The sequence below is a fragment of the Rhinoraja longicauda genome, chromosome 39, assembly GCF_053455715.1.
Source record: "Rhinoraja longicauda isolate Sanriku21f chromosome 39, sRhiLon1.1, whole genome shotgun sequence".
Lineage (NCBI taxonomy): Eukaryota > Metazoa > Chordata > Chondrichthyes > Rajiformes > Arhynchobatidae > Rhinoraja > Rhinoraja longicauda.
The window spans coordinates 3277118-3291173 of NC_135991.1; the positions used below are offsets into that span (position 1 = coordinate 3277118).

Genomic DNA, 14056 nt, shown 5'->3' on the forward strand with positions numbered 1-14056 from the left:
GGTGGGCTTGTAATAAATGTCCGTCACTAATTTTTCTCCTGTGATGGAGATGGTGAGGTCCAGAAACGGGAGGGAGATGTCAGAGATAGTCCAGGTATATTTAAGGGCAGGATGGAAATTGGAGGTGAAGTGTATAAAGTCAGTGAGTTCTGCATGGGTGCAAGAGGTAGCACCAATGCAGTCGTCGATGTAGCGGAGGTAGAGTTCGGGGATGGGGCCAGTGTACGTCTGGAACAGGGATTGTTCGACGTACCCGACAAAGAGGCAGGCGTAGCTAGGGCCCATGCGAGTGCCCATAGCTACGCCTCTGGTTTGGAGGAAGTGGGAGGAGTCAAAGGAGAAGTTGTTGAGGGTAAGAACCAGCTCTGCTAGGCGGAGGAGAGTGTTGGTCGATGGGGATTGGCTGGTTCTACGGTCGAGGAAGAAACGGAGGGCTTCGAGACCATCCTTGTGGGGGATGGAAGTGTAGAGTGACTGGACATCCATGGTGAAAATGAGGGAGTGGGGGCCTGGGAACCGGAAGTTATCCAGGAGATGGAGAGCGTGTGAGGTGTCTTGGACGTAGGTGGGGAGGGATTTGACCAGGGGGGATAGGATGGAGTCGAGGTAGGTAGAGCACTTCAACTCCCCCTCCCATTCCCAGTCTGACCTCTCTGTCATGGGCCTCCTCCAGTGCCATAGTGAGGCCCGCCGGAAATTGGAGGAGCAGCACCTCATATTTCGCCTGGGCAGTTTGCGGCCCGGTGGTATGAACGTTGACTTCTCCAACTTCAGATAGCTCCTCTGTCCCTCCCTTCCCCTCCTCCTTCCCAGATCTCCCTCTATCTTCCTGCCCATTTCTCTTGGAGGATGACCATGTTTGTTTCTTTGGCGGATGGCAGCCTTGGGAGAGGGATGAAGTGTGCCATCTTACCAAACCGGTCTACCATCGTCAGGATGGTGGTATTATTGTCTGACGGCGGCAGACCGGTGACAAAGTCCAGGGATATGTGGGACTACGGGCGATGAGGCACAGGCAGGGGCTGCAGAAGTCCGGCAGGAGCCTTATGGGATGGCTTGTGCTGGTTGCAAACTGGGCAGGCGTTGACATACCCCCGGACATCCTCATCCAGCGTGGCACACCGGAAACGTTGTTGGACGACGTCCTTAGTCCTCTGGATGTCGGGATGACAGGAGAGACGGGAGTCGTGGGCCCACTTGAGGACGTCCCCCCTGAGAGCCTGGGGAACAAACAGGCGACCCGGGGGACAGGTGCTGGGGCCGGGCTGGTCCTCCAGGGCGGCCCTCATTCTCTCCTCGATCTCCCAGGAAACTGCAGCAACCAGGCACGGAGCAGGAAGGATGGAATCAGACTCTGGGGAAGGCCCCTCTTCATCAGGAAAGCGGCGGGATAGGGCATCAGACTTGACGTTACGGGAAGCGGGACGACAGGAGAGGGTAAAAATCTAATGAGCCCTCCCTTTTGCCGGACAGCTGGCGAGAAAAAGGCTACCCTGGCCACAGTAGAGGCAGAGGTTGTTCCGGTGCCGGCGCTGCCGTTCCTCCGTAGACAGGTGGGAACGACCCAGGTGCATCGGCTCTGCCCCCTCAGGCGGTTGTTCGGCCGGTCTGGCTGTGCTGGCTGAGGCAGCGGCTACGCAGGGGCTGCCCCGGGGATGATGTTCTGCGGGCCCCTGACGCCTCTCCCGTCTCCGTGTCTGAATCCGGAGGTCAATCCGGGTGGCGAACTCAATGACCCCATCGAGCGTGGCAGGTAGGTCATAGGAGACCAGCTCGTCTTCAACATAGTCAGCTAATCCATGCAGGAAAGCGTCACATAAAGCGGAAATGTTCCAGTTACTCCGACGAGCCTGAGTACGGAAATCAATGGAGTAGTCAGCCATGGTCTGAACCCCCTGACACAGGTGAAAAAGGCCTCGACCCGCATCCGAGCTCTCAAGCCCCAGACAGAAAACCTTGCGAAGCTCCTCAGAGAAAGCCCAGAAGGAAGAACAGGCTGGCGTCCCACGATCCCATTCGGCTGTTCCCCACAACCGTGCTCTGCCTGTCAGGTGGGAAATGGCGAAGTCCACCCTCGCCTCCTCTGTTGCGAAGATACGGGGTTGCAGAGAAAACAGGAACGAACAGTTTGTGAGAAAAGGTCCACAGCCTTCAGTATCTCCGGCATAGCGTTCTGGCAGCCCCACCAGGGGTTCAGGGGAGTTCCTGGGTGGTGAGGGCTCAGGCGCAGGTGGCAGTGGAGCAGCCGTTGAAGCTGCAGCTGTCTGTTGCTTTGGCGCCGCGGTCAACTGCTGCATCTGCTTGGCTAATGTGGTCATTGTGTGCTCCAAGACATAAACATTCTGGCGAGTATCAGCGAGAACGTTGGTAAAACCCTCCTGCTGCTGTTAGAGCGCACTCTCGATCCGCTCAAAGCGATTCAGTGGTGACGCTGTGTGTGCTGGGTCCATGTCTTGGCCAGATTGTAATGTAACAGACCGCAGGTAGACCCAAATGCAGCACGGAACCAAGGAAATAGTTTTAGAAAGAGCTTTATTTCTCCCTCCTCGTGGTCGAGGACAGAAGACTGAGGCGTTCACCAGGGCGACGAAGAGCATGAAGGTCGGGAGCAGGCAGGGTCGGCAACGGGAAATCAGTCCGAGAGAGAACGCTGGAGAGTCTTGCATGAGGGCTAAGAACAATCTGGCAAAGAGTGTGTGTGCAGGAAGTGTTTATATACTGGCTTGATTGGTGATCTGGAGCAGGTGAGGGAACAGGTGAGGGGAGTTGGCTTAACGTGGTGGGCGTGGCTGGCAGGTGAGTGAACAGGACAGACTGTGACAATGCCGGTATAAATATTGACTTCTCTCACTTCAAATGACCCTTGTTTTCCGTTTCTCTGCATCCCTCCCCATCTTAGGTTTCCGACGAGTTTGACAGTCTGCTTAAATGTCACTTTGTTTGCCTCGTTGTCACTTTCCCCGAGTTAACAATGATCTGTTTTACATTTTCCTTGATCTGAGTCTCCTTTGATTTCTCGTTTTCACACCTTACCCTTCCATATTTACCGTTTCCCTATCAACTGACTCTGTCTGAAGAAGGGTTTTAACCCGAAACGTCATGCCTTCCTTCCATCCAGACATGCTGCCTGTCCGGCTGAGTCACCACGGCATTCTGTATCTATCTTCGGTGTAAACCAGCATCTGCAATTCCTTTTTACACAGCTGAAGCCCGAGCACGGATCCTCGTCGAAATCCACTAAACACAAACCTCCAGCCTGAATATTGCTCTTCCACTACAACCTCTGTCTTGTACGCGTAAGGCAGTTCCGAATCAATAAAACCAAGTCACTGCTAATTTCGTGCATCTTAATCTTTTGTATCATCCGACCATGGGGTACTTCATCAAATATCTTCGTAAAATCCAGGAAGAAATAAACGCCCACCCTATCCTCACCGATCACTTTCGTTAGCTACTCAAATATTCCATCCAGTCCGTAAGATATGACCTGCCGTGTACAACGTCGCACTGACGATCCCAAATTAACCAAATATTCTCCAAAAGGAAGAAAATCGTAACCAAAAGAATCCGCTTCAATGGCATCCTTATCATTGACGTGAGGCCCACCGGCTAAAAATCCCTGGATTCTCTCGGCTTCCTTTCTTAAATAATCTTTGTTCGTTGGGGCACGTGGAGCTGCGGCAGAGTCGCTGCCTCGCAGCACCAGGGACCCAGGTTCGACCCTGACCACGAGTGATGTAAATGCGGCATTTGCACATCCTCCCTGTAATCGCGTGGGTTTTCTCCGGGTGCTTAGGCTATCTACCACATTCCAGAGATGTTTACTTGGGTTCTGTAAATTGCCCCGAGAATGTAAGATAGATCTAGTGTACAGGAGGAATGTTAGTCGGCACGCATTCGGTGAGCCGAAGGGCTTGTTTACACGCCCTATCGGTTGGATAAACTAAACAACATCATCTACTCACTTGAAGTACAGTGTTGAATTTCGCTCATATTGCCACAAAAACATGGCATTGAGCTAGAAAGAGTACAGAGAAGATTTATGCGGACTTGAGCACCTGCGTAAATGCATGTTTGTGTTGTCATTTGTGCGCGGGACACCAAGGCACATTCCTGGTATGGCACCAAGGCACATGCTTGGCCAATAAACCTATTCATTCATTCATTCATTCATTCATTCATTCATTCATTCATTCATTCATTAATTCGTTCATTCATGCATTCATACATTTTCTAAACCCTCTGTAGCAGCCAGCTTCTCGTCTATATCAATGAGCTCCCAAGCTGCCACTTGCATAGACCGGGTCAGCGGTAAACGTAATGACTCGAACAAATAATAACAGAGGTCCACCTTGACGTTTAATAGTTAGTCTTCTTTATTTGAAGGTGCAATAGCATATTGGCATATTTCTTGTCATCGATTGGTTATTAATTGCTAGGTAAAATTCCCTATCTTACCAAAATCTATCCGATCGTTAAGAATTCCACGCAGTTTGTATTAATCTTCTAGTAACTAAAACTTACAGGCGATTACATCATGGCTGATAAATCTTTTGTCGGAGCTTCTAGCTGACCCGCTGTCAGCACCTCCCAGCTCACACACTCTGCCCGCACGTACCCAACTGCCCGTACTCTGGCTCCGCCCAGCCCCTACGTAAGCATTGAATTAACTCTAAAGTGTCCAGGCTATAGCAGCGTACAAGATAATAATATTAATATGCAAAAATAACTAATAACTGCAAAATGGCTCCTACACCCTCCACATCCTTCCTGTAATTGGGTAAGCGCAAATGCACAGAGTGCCCCAAATGCAGCCGATGTAATTTCGTGCAGCACAGCAACAGAAATGGCTCTTATACTCAATGTTCTTATGCTCAAGTGTCGGCGCTAACGCGACGATTGAACGAGCAGTGATCCGCGCTCCTGACGGCCTTGGTGCAAAACCTCCGTGCGCGGATGCTTTGCTGCCTCCCTTGCGCTGCGTTTGTTGCGTCATTCGCGCTTAAAACCAATCAGCGTTCTATTTGCCATCGTCTCTGCGTTTCACGCCAACGGTTGGTTCGCTGACAGCCAATCACACCGCGACCCGGAATAAATGGAACGTTCTATCGGGCGGGAATGGGACATATTGGCTGGAGACGCGAGACTGCAAGGATGATCATGGAGGGTGCTGCCGGGACGGGGCGGGCCAACGGCTCGACAGGTGGGCGGAGATGCGGGCTAAATCGAACGGACAGGTACCGTAAGGCAGCAACACTACCGCTGCGATACCGTGCCGCCGTTATTCGAGAAGGGCATTGTTGTGAACGCCCTATATCCTTAAGGAAAGTTCCATATAAAGATACAGGTGTGCTGGAACTATTTACACCAAGAATAGGAACATAATGCTGGATTACCAGGTACCAGGCAAAATCTCTGCAGCAATGGAACAGGTGACTGCTTGCTGCACTCTATCCACTACTTCCAATTCCTACGGCCACGCCGCATCTGCGCCCAAGATGACGTGTTCAATACCAGGACATCCAAGATGTCCTCATTCTTTAGGGAACGGGTGCACCCCTTCCATCATAGACGTGGCCCTCACTCGTTTCTCCTCGGTACCCAAAGGCTCCACCCTTGATCCCCTACCCGCAGTCGCAACAGAGACAGAGTCACCCAAGATCTTAACTTTCACCCCATCCGCCGTCAGATACAACATATAACCCTCCGACATTCTCGTCAACTCCAACGGGAACCCAACACAAATCACATCTTTCCATCTCCATCTTTTTCCATTTTATACAGAAGCCGTTTCCTCTGCAACTCCCTGGTTAACTTATTCCCTTCCTCCCAAACTCTCCCCAGGTACCTTCCTCAATAACCGCATGAGATGCAACACCTTTTCCCTATACCTTCTCTCTCCACTCTGTCCAGAGACAACAGCAGTCCTGCAGGTTTGGTAAAGATTCATTTGCTCCTCCTTTAACCTCATCTATTGTATCCGTTATCGAAGAAGTGGATTTTTATACATCAGCGACACCAAACGACGAATGCGCGAAAGTTTCCTGAACACCTTCGTTCAGTCCTCCTGAACCTACCATATCCCCTAATTGCTAAACACTTAATTCACCTACCCACCTCCACACTGACCTTTCGGTCCTTGGTCTCATCCAACCGCGTCCTTCATGTTCAATAAAGACCACTCCGGTGTTGAATTCCAATCAGCTGGTCTTTAAACGACGCCAACAGGTATGATGGGGACATATTCAAGAAAAGCTGCTCCCAAATTACTCTCTCCCAGTTTATTACAAACATACCGACTCCCACAAATACCTCGACTACACTGCATGCTGCAAGGACACTATCCACTACTCCCAATTCCTCCGGCTTCGTCGCATTTGCGCCCAAGATGAACGAGAGGCGATCTTATTGAAACGTATAAGATCGTGAGGGGCCTTGATCGGGTGGATGCGCTAAAGATGTTTCCGATGATCGGGGAGACCAGAACTAGGGGGAATAGTCTTAGAATAAAACGGGGCTCTTTTAAAACTGAGATGAGGAGAAACTTCTTCACTCAGAGGGTGGTTAGTCTGTGGAATTCGCTGCCTCAGGGAGCTGTGGTAGCAGGAACGTTAAATAAATTTAACACAGAAATAGATTGCTTTTTAATAGACAATGGAATTAGGGGTTACGGGGAGCGGGCAGGGAAGTGGACATGAGCTATTGTTAGTATAGTAAGACCTGAGTAATCTCCTGGACAAGTTTCGATTGCCTAGCTTGGGGTCGGAGAGGAATTTCCCGGATTTATTTCCCAAATTGGCCTGGGTTTTTAATCCGGGTTTTCGCCTATCCCAGGAGATCACACGGTTCTTTTGGGTGGGAAGGGCGATAGTGGGAAGGGGGTTGGGGTAGGATCAGCCATGATCGTATTGAATGGCGGAGCGGGCTCCAAGGACCGGTTGGCCTACTCCTGCTCCTATTTTCTTGTGTTCTTGTGTTCTTGTGTTCAATACCAGGACATCCGAGATGTTCGCATTCTTTAGGGAACGGGTGTACCTCTTCCATCATAGCTGTGGCCCTCACTCGTTTCTCCTCGGTACCCCGCAGCTCCACCATTGATCCCCTACCCCCAGTCGCAACAGAGCCAGAGTCCCCCTAGGTCTTAACTTTCACCCGATCAACCGTCAGATACAACACATAATCCTCCGACATTCTCGTCAACCCCAACGGGAACCTAACACAAATCACAGCTTCCCATCTCCGCCCTTTTCCATTCTCGACAAAGACCGTTCCCTCTGCATTACCCTAGTTAAGTTATTCCCTTCCACTCAAACCCTCCCCAGGTACCTTCCGCAACAACCGCATGAGATCCAACAACTTTTCCCAATATCTTCTCTCTCCACTCTGTCCAGGGACAACAACAGTGCTATCAGGTTAGGTAGCGATTCATTTGCCCCTTCTTTAACCTCATCTATTGTATCCGTTGTTCAAGATGTGGATTTGTATACATCGGCGACACCAAACGTAGACTGCGCGAAAGTTTCCTGAACAGCTTCGCTCAGTCCTCCTGAACCTACCACATCCCCTGATTGCTAAACACTTAATTCACCTACCCACTTCCACACTGACCTTTCGGTCCTTGGTCTCCTCCAGTGTCACAGAGGGGCTAAACGCAAATTGAATGTACACCATCCCAGAATTCGCTTGGGCAGATACACTACAGATACCACTACAGCCCAGTGGAATGAATATTGTTTCGCTAACTTCAAGTAACCCCGGCATTCCCTCTCTCTCCCTTTTGTCCCCCCCCCCCCCCCCCCAGTTTCTGCCTAACAATGTTATTTTCCATTCACACGACTTCTCCAATAAATCGACAAAACAATTGATCATTAAAATAATTTATTATAATAAGTATTATATCCTTCAATATAGTCTATTACATAAAACTTAAACTTTTTAAACTTCAAAATTAATTCATCTTATTCTTCCTCTTCGCCCTTTCTCTCGAGGTCGGCAGAATCCACCGCCACTTCCTCGTAGTCTTTCTCCAGCGACGCCATGTCCTCCCGCGCATCCTGGAACTCCCCTTCCTCCAGCACCTCTCCAAGGTACCAGTGGACAAAGGCCCGCTTGGCGTACATCTTGTCGAATTTGAGGTTGAGGCGGGTCCAGGCCATGGAGATTGAGGTGGTGTTGCTCAGCATGCAGACGGCGCCAAGTCGCCCCCCGGCACCACCTTCGGGGGCTGGTAGTTGATGCCGACTTATGGCCGGAAGAAAAATATCTCAAAATCAATTCTGCTTGCAAAAACGATGTTCCATTATCAGTTTAGTATACACCCTAAAATTGAACAAAGGATCGTTGCGATTCCCTTAAAGATATCTCTGAATGTTATTATTCTCCGGATTGTCATCAAATCCGCAAGTGCCGATATATGTGTTAGAGCCATGTAGGTATGGAGCTGTGCAGCTGGGAAAATGCTCTTCGGACCACCTTGCCCCAAGTGTTGACTTGTTGAGGTCGTCTTATTTGCTGCCGCATGCCTTAATCCTTCTAAACCCATTCTATCCATCGTATGTTTTGGGATTTACCATCTGTACCTTAAAGGTGGCAAATCTATGCGTTTCGAGCTGTACCTGTGAACTCGCTTCAGTGATGTACTCCCCTCCGTATAGATTAATTGTTCGGGAAGTCCCTCTTAAATATCTCCGATTTCGACTGAGCGTAAATCTTCCCATGTCCCTCATGATCTTGCAAACCTCGCCGTTTCCTGCCCTCAGAAATCTACGACCCCCCCCCCCCTCCAATGGCCGAGCCTATTTAACCTTTCCCATTAACTCAAGGACGCAAGCCCAAGAAATATCCACGTGATACGTTTCTGCACCCTTTGCAAATTATTCACACCATTGAACACGGGGTGGGGTGTGTCCTTCGGTTGCTGATATGATCTATTTGCAGAGTACACATTGTGCCAAGGTTGTATTCATAGTCAGTACATTTATGTTGTTCTTGCAGGGATTGAGTAAGTCTAACCGTGTGTGCACGGAAACACGTGAATTGTTCGAACTCACCTTGAACCCGGTCGGACACCAGTCCACGAACTGGATGGAGCGCTTGGTCTTGATGGTGGCGATGGAGGCATTGACATCCTTGGGCACCACATCCGCACGGTACAGCATGCAGCACGCCATGTACTTGCCCTGGTGGGGGTCGCACTTCACCATCTGGTTGGCCGGCTCGAAACAGGAGTTGGTCAGTTCTGAAACGGACAGTTGCTCGTGGTAAGCCTTCTCGGCAGAAATCATGGGCGCGTAGGTGACGAGCGGGAAGTGGATGCGCGGGTAGGGGACCAGGTTGATTTGGAACTCAGTCAGGTCCACGTTTAGGGCGCCACCAAAACGCAGCGAGGCGGTGATGGACGACACGATCTGCGCCATCAGGCGGTTGAGGTTAGTGTAGGTGGGACGCTCGATGACCAGACTCCGCCGGCACACGTCGTAAATGGCCTCGTTGTCCACCATGAAGGCGCAGTCGGAGTGCTCCAGAGTGCAGTGCGTGACCAGCACCGCGTTGTAGGGCTCGACCACGGCGGTGGAGATCTGCGGCGCCGGGTAGATGGAAAACTCCAGCTTGGATTTCTTGCCGTAGTCCACGGAGAGTCTCTCCATGAGGAGGGAGGTGAAGCCCGAGCCGGTACCGCCCCCGAAACTGTGGAAAATGAGGAATCCCTGCAGTCCGGTGCACAGATCGGCCTAGGGGTGGAGAAGGGGCAAATCATCAATCTGTACCAACGGTTAAAGGGAAGTTACGACGCGTTTGGGTCATTGTGCTTTCTATAGCCGGCGCAGAGACAGATAGTGCGGTAGATATCTCAGTGATAAAGGAAGAGGTAACAATGGGAATCCGGAAGCATCGCGGCCGCAGCGCTCGGGATTGGACCGGTGCATCCGGATATATTGGCGCTGCAAGCACGCGGAACGTCGTACGGGGTATGTAGTCGATGAGAAACCTACCAGCTTCCGGGAGCGATCCAGGACCAGGTCCACGATTTTCTTGCCGATGGAGCAGTGGCCGCGGGCATAGTTATTGGCCGCGTCCTCCTTGCCGGTAATGAGCTACTCGGGGTGGAAGAGCTGGCGGTAGGTGAAGGTCCGCACCTCGTCTGTGGGTGGAGGGAAGCACGGAAGCGAGAAGTAACCATCCGCACACATTCCTCTATCCCCGCACGGGAGGGATTTAAGGCAACACCCTACATTCTCCGCAACCACCAACCCCCCCCCCCTTCCTTACCAATCACCGTGGGTCGATAAACACGGCTCGTGGTACGTGCTTTCCCGCCCCTGTCTCACTAAAGAAGGTGTTGAAGGAATCGTCGCCGCCTCCGATGGTCTTGTCGCTGGGCATCTGTCCATCCGGCTGGATCCCGTGCTCCAGGCAATACAACTCCCAGCAAGCGTTGCCAATCTGGACGCCAGCCTGGCCGATGTGGATTGAAAGACATTCGCGCTGATGGCGAAGTTAAAGAGGCGGTGAGATGGACTCCACGTGGACTTGTTCAAAGCGCATTGGCCCCTGATCGCGCACCGAGCCACGCATAATGTGACCGCTGTCTCAGTTCTATCCACCTCAGCAATTCGCCTACACATCATTCTGCATTCGTCGATTGCAACCCTCGAATTCCTGGGGAGACTCCCATCCCTCTATCCCGCCCCATTATGACGCTGCACTCTTCCCTCCCATCCTCGGCTCATTCCCGCTATGCGTACCCATTCAGCCACTACGATCCCATTCCCCGGGTGCGCTCTCAGCTTCCCGTTTACAGTCCTGCACACCAGTCCACGAATCCCTTCACTCCCCCGTGGACCCTTCGCTCGGGAGAACACGCGCGCCCCCGGGCATTCTCCCGCGCGCTCACCATGTTGCTCTGCTCGCGTGGTTCCAGAGACCTTGACGCGCGGCGTCGCTCCGGTATTTATACGGGCCCCGGGATGGAATGTTGGCATTGGCCAATCGCGCGCTGATTGGTCAGTGGGAACAATGGCCTTGGTTGCCACAGGATACAAACACACAAGGTTCCAAGGCGCTCTTTGCTCATTGGTCCACAGTGTGGGACGTAGTAGAATGGACCTTCAGTGACGCAATCCATCCGCCGTCATCATCTACCACATTCCAATCCATCACTTGCCGCTGGAAATACAGCGACCTGGGCAAATGCCCCCAAGTGAAACCCAGCGCTACCTGTTACACTTCCTCTCCCCATGAAATGAACCATTCGTACATTAACCATCTCCCCAGTCTCAAAATCGCTAGACATCCAAATGATCGGTCAGTTAATCTGTCACTGAAACAAGGGAGATACGTCAATTTTAATCCATCAATCATTTCATAATCCACGATCCCCGAGCCTATCTATCGTGACGCCATCATTGTCTCAGGTCTATTCTTACTTAAATTACTGCCACGTGATGGCTTTATGGGCAAGTTTGCAAACGAAATGACGATAGGTCGACGACAGTACGTTGTGTTGAGGAAGCATGCATGATTCAAAATGACATGCAGTCTCCTGTCATATTTGTATAATAAGGAACTGACGGTGCTGGTATAAATGGAAGATTGATACAATAAGCTGGATAACTCAGTGGGATAGGCAGCATCTCTGGTGAGAAGGAATGGATGAAAATTCGGGTCGAGACCCTTGTTCAGCTTTGTTCGGGATAAGGGAAGCCGGAGACATGAACGGTGATGTGGAAAGACAAAGAACAATGAATTGATATAGCTGGGATTACGGAGACATGGCTCCAGGGTGACCAAGGCTGGGAGCTCAACATCCAGGGATATTCTATACTCAGGCGGGATAGACAGAAAGGAAAAGGAGGTGGGGTAGCGTTGCTGGTTAGAGAGGAGATTAACGCAATGGAAAGGAAGGACATTAGCTCGGAGGATGTGGAATCGATATGGGTAGAGCTGCGAAACACTAAGGGGCAGAAAACGCTAGTGGGAGTTGTGTACAGGCCACCTAACAGCAGTAGTGAGGTTGGGGATTGCATCAAACAGGAAATTAGAAATGCGTGCACCAAAGGTGCAGCAGTTATAATGGGTGACTTCAATCTACATATAGATTGGGTGAACCAAATTGGCAGGGGTGCTGAGGAAGAGGTTTTCTTTTTTTTTTTTTTTTTAATATTTTATTTAAGTTTTAACAGAACCCATACGTTATACATTTTACATTCCTTAGTAAACAATAGTCACTGACCTATAACTTCGATTATACACGTATTGTTCTGTATTTTCTCCCCTCCCCCCCCCCACCCCCCCCCCCCACCCCCACCCCCCCACCCCCCAGTTCAAAAGAAGGAAAAAGAAAAAGCAGAAGAAAGAAAGAAAAAGAAAAACCTGGAGTCCCGAGGGAGTCACTTCCGAGTAATTTATTTTTAAATTCTTGTTAGGTATCAAAGCAATCCTGAATTTAACTACTTCCTATTCTTAATCCTAGCTTTGCCATGAATGGGTTCCACACCTTCAAAAAGAAGTCATATCCATTTCTCAGATTATACGTTGCTTTTTCTAATGGGATACAACTCCGCATTTCTGCATGCCATCTTTCAAATCTTATTTCATTTTGTTCTTTCCATGTGACTGCAACACATTTTTTTGCTACTGCTAATGATATTTTGAGAAATCTTTCCTGATGTTTATCCAAACTTAGCTTTGGTATTATTCCTTTTGTATCTCCTAGCAAAAACAACCTTGAATCCATTGGTATGATCTTATTCATCAATTGATCTAAAAACTTTTTTAGGTCTTGCCAAAAAGGAATTACCTTCTGACATGCCCATGTAGAGTGTATAAAAGTGCCCACGTCTTGGTTGCATCTAAAACAACTTTCAGATGAGTTTGGTTTAAATTTATTTAATTTTTCCGGGGTTAAATACAGTTGCTGCAAAAAATGATACTGTACTAAACTGTATCTCACATTAATAGTATTTTTCATACTATCTAAACACAGTCTTTCCCAACTTGGTTCATCAATAATAATATTAAGATCTGTTTCCCATCTTTGTCTTGCTTTATGAATTCCTATCTTTGGACTAGATATCTGTAGTAGTTTATACATTGATGATATAAAAAATTTCATTCCCTTGCCCTGAATCAAGGATTCGATTCCTTTAATCTGAAATAGAGACATTGAATTACCTAACTTTTCCCTTAAAAAAGATTGTAATTGATAATAGAAAAAAATACTATTCCCTGGAATTTGATATTTATTTCTCAATTGCGAAAATGTCAAAAAGATATTCCCTTCATAGCAGTCTCCTATATTTTTAATACCCTTCTGTTCCCAGAGTTGTAGTATTTGATTATTCCAAGCAAACGGCAATAATCCATTTTTTACTAATGGAGTTTTAGCTGTTAAGAAAAATCTTTTATCCTTAACTTTAACTGTTTTCAACAATGTATTAATTAAATGTTTTAGCAAAGGTGACTCTTTATCCTTAACTAATAGCTTCGCTTCCCATTTATATATAAATTCTTCTGGACAAGATTCTTTTATTTTATCCATTTCAATTTTAACCCATGCTGTTTTTCCACCCTCTTGATAAAAGGATGAAATAAAAATCATTTGTGCTGCCAGATAGTAATTTTTAAAATTTGGTAATTGCAATCCACCCAATTCAAATTTCCATGTTAATTTTTCCAGAGACACTCTTGGCATTTTACCTTTCCAAAGAAAATTCCTCACAGTTTTGTTCAATTCTTGAAAAAAATTATTTGGCAAAGGTATAGGCAGTGTTGAAAATAAATACTGTATCCTCGGAAAAATATTCATCTTAATACAATTCACACTCCCTATCAATGTAATTGGAAGATTCATCCATTTCTTCAGGTCCTCGTCTATTTTTTTATTAGTGGTTTATAATTTAATTTATACAAATTATTTAACTTATTATCTACATTAACTCCTAAAAACTTAATGCCTTCTTTTTGCCATTTATACTGACTTTCTCTTTTACATTGATCATAATTGCCTTCAACAAGAGGCATTATTTCAGTTTTATCTTTATTAATTTTATATCCT

At 48.4% G+C, this 14056-nt stretch overlaps 1 pseudogene; it reads right to left on the minus strand.

The window, feature by feature from the left end:
* Positions 1–7958: 7958 nt before the first annotated feature.
* LOC144611140 (tubulin alpha-1 chain-like) lies at positions 7959–10512 on the minus strand (annotated as a pseudogene).
* Positions 10513–14056: the final 3544 nt, after the last annotated feature.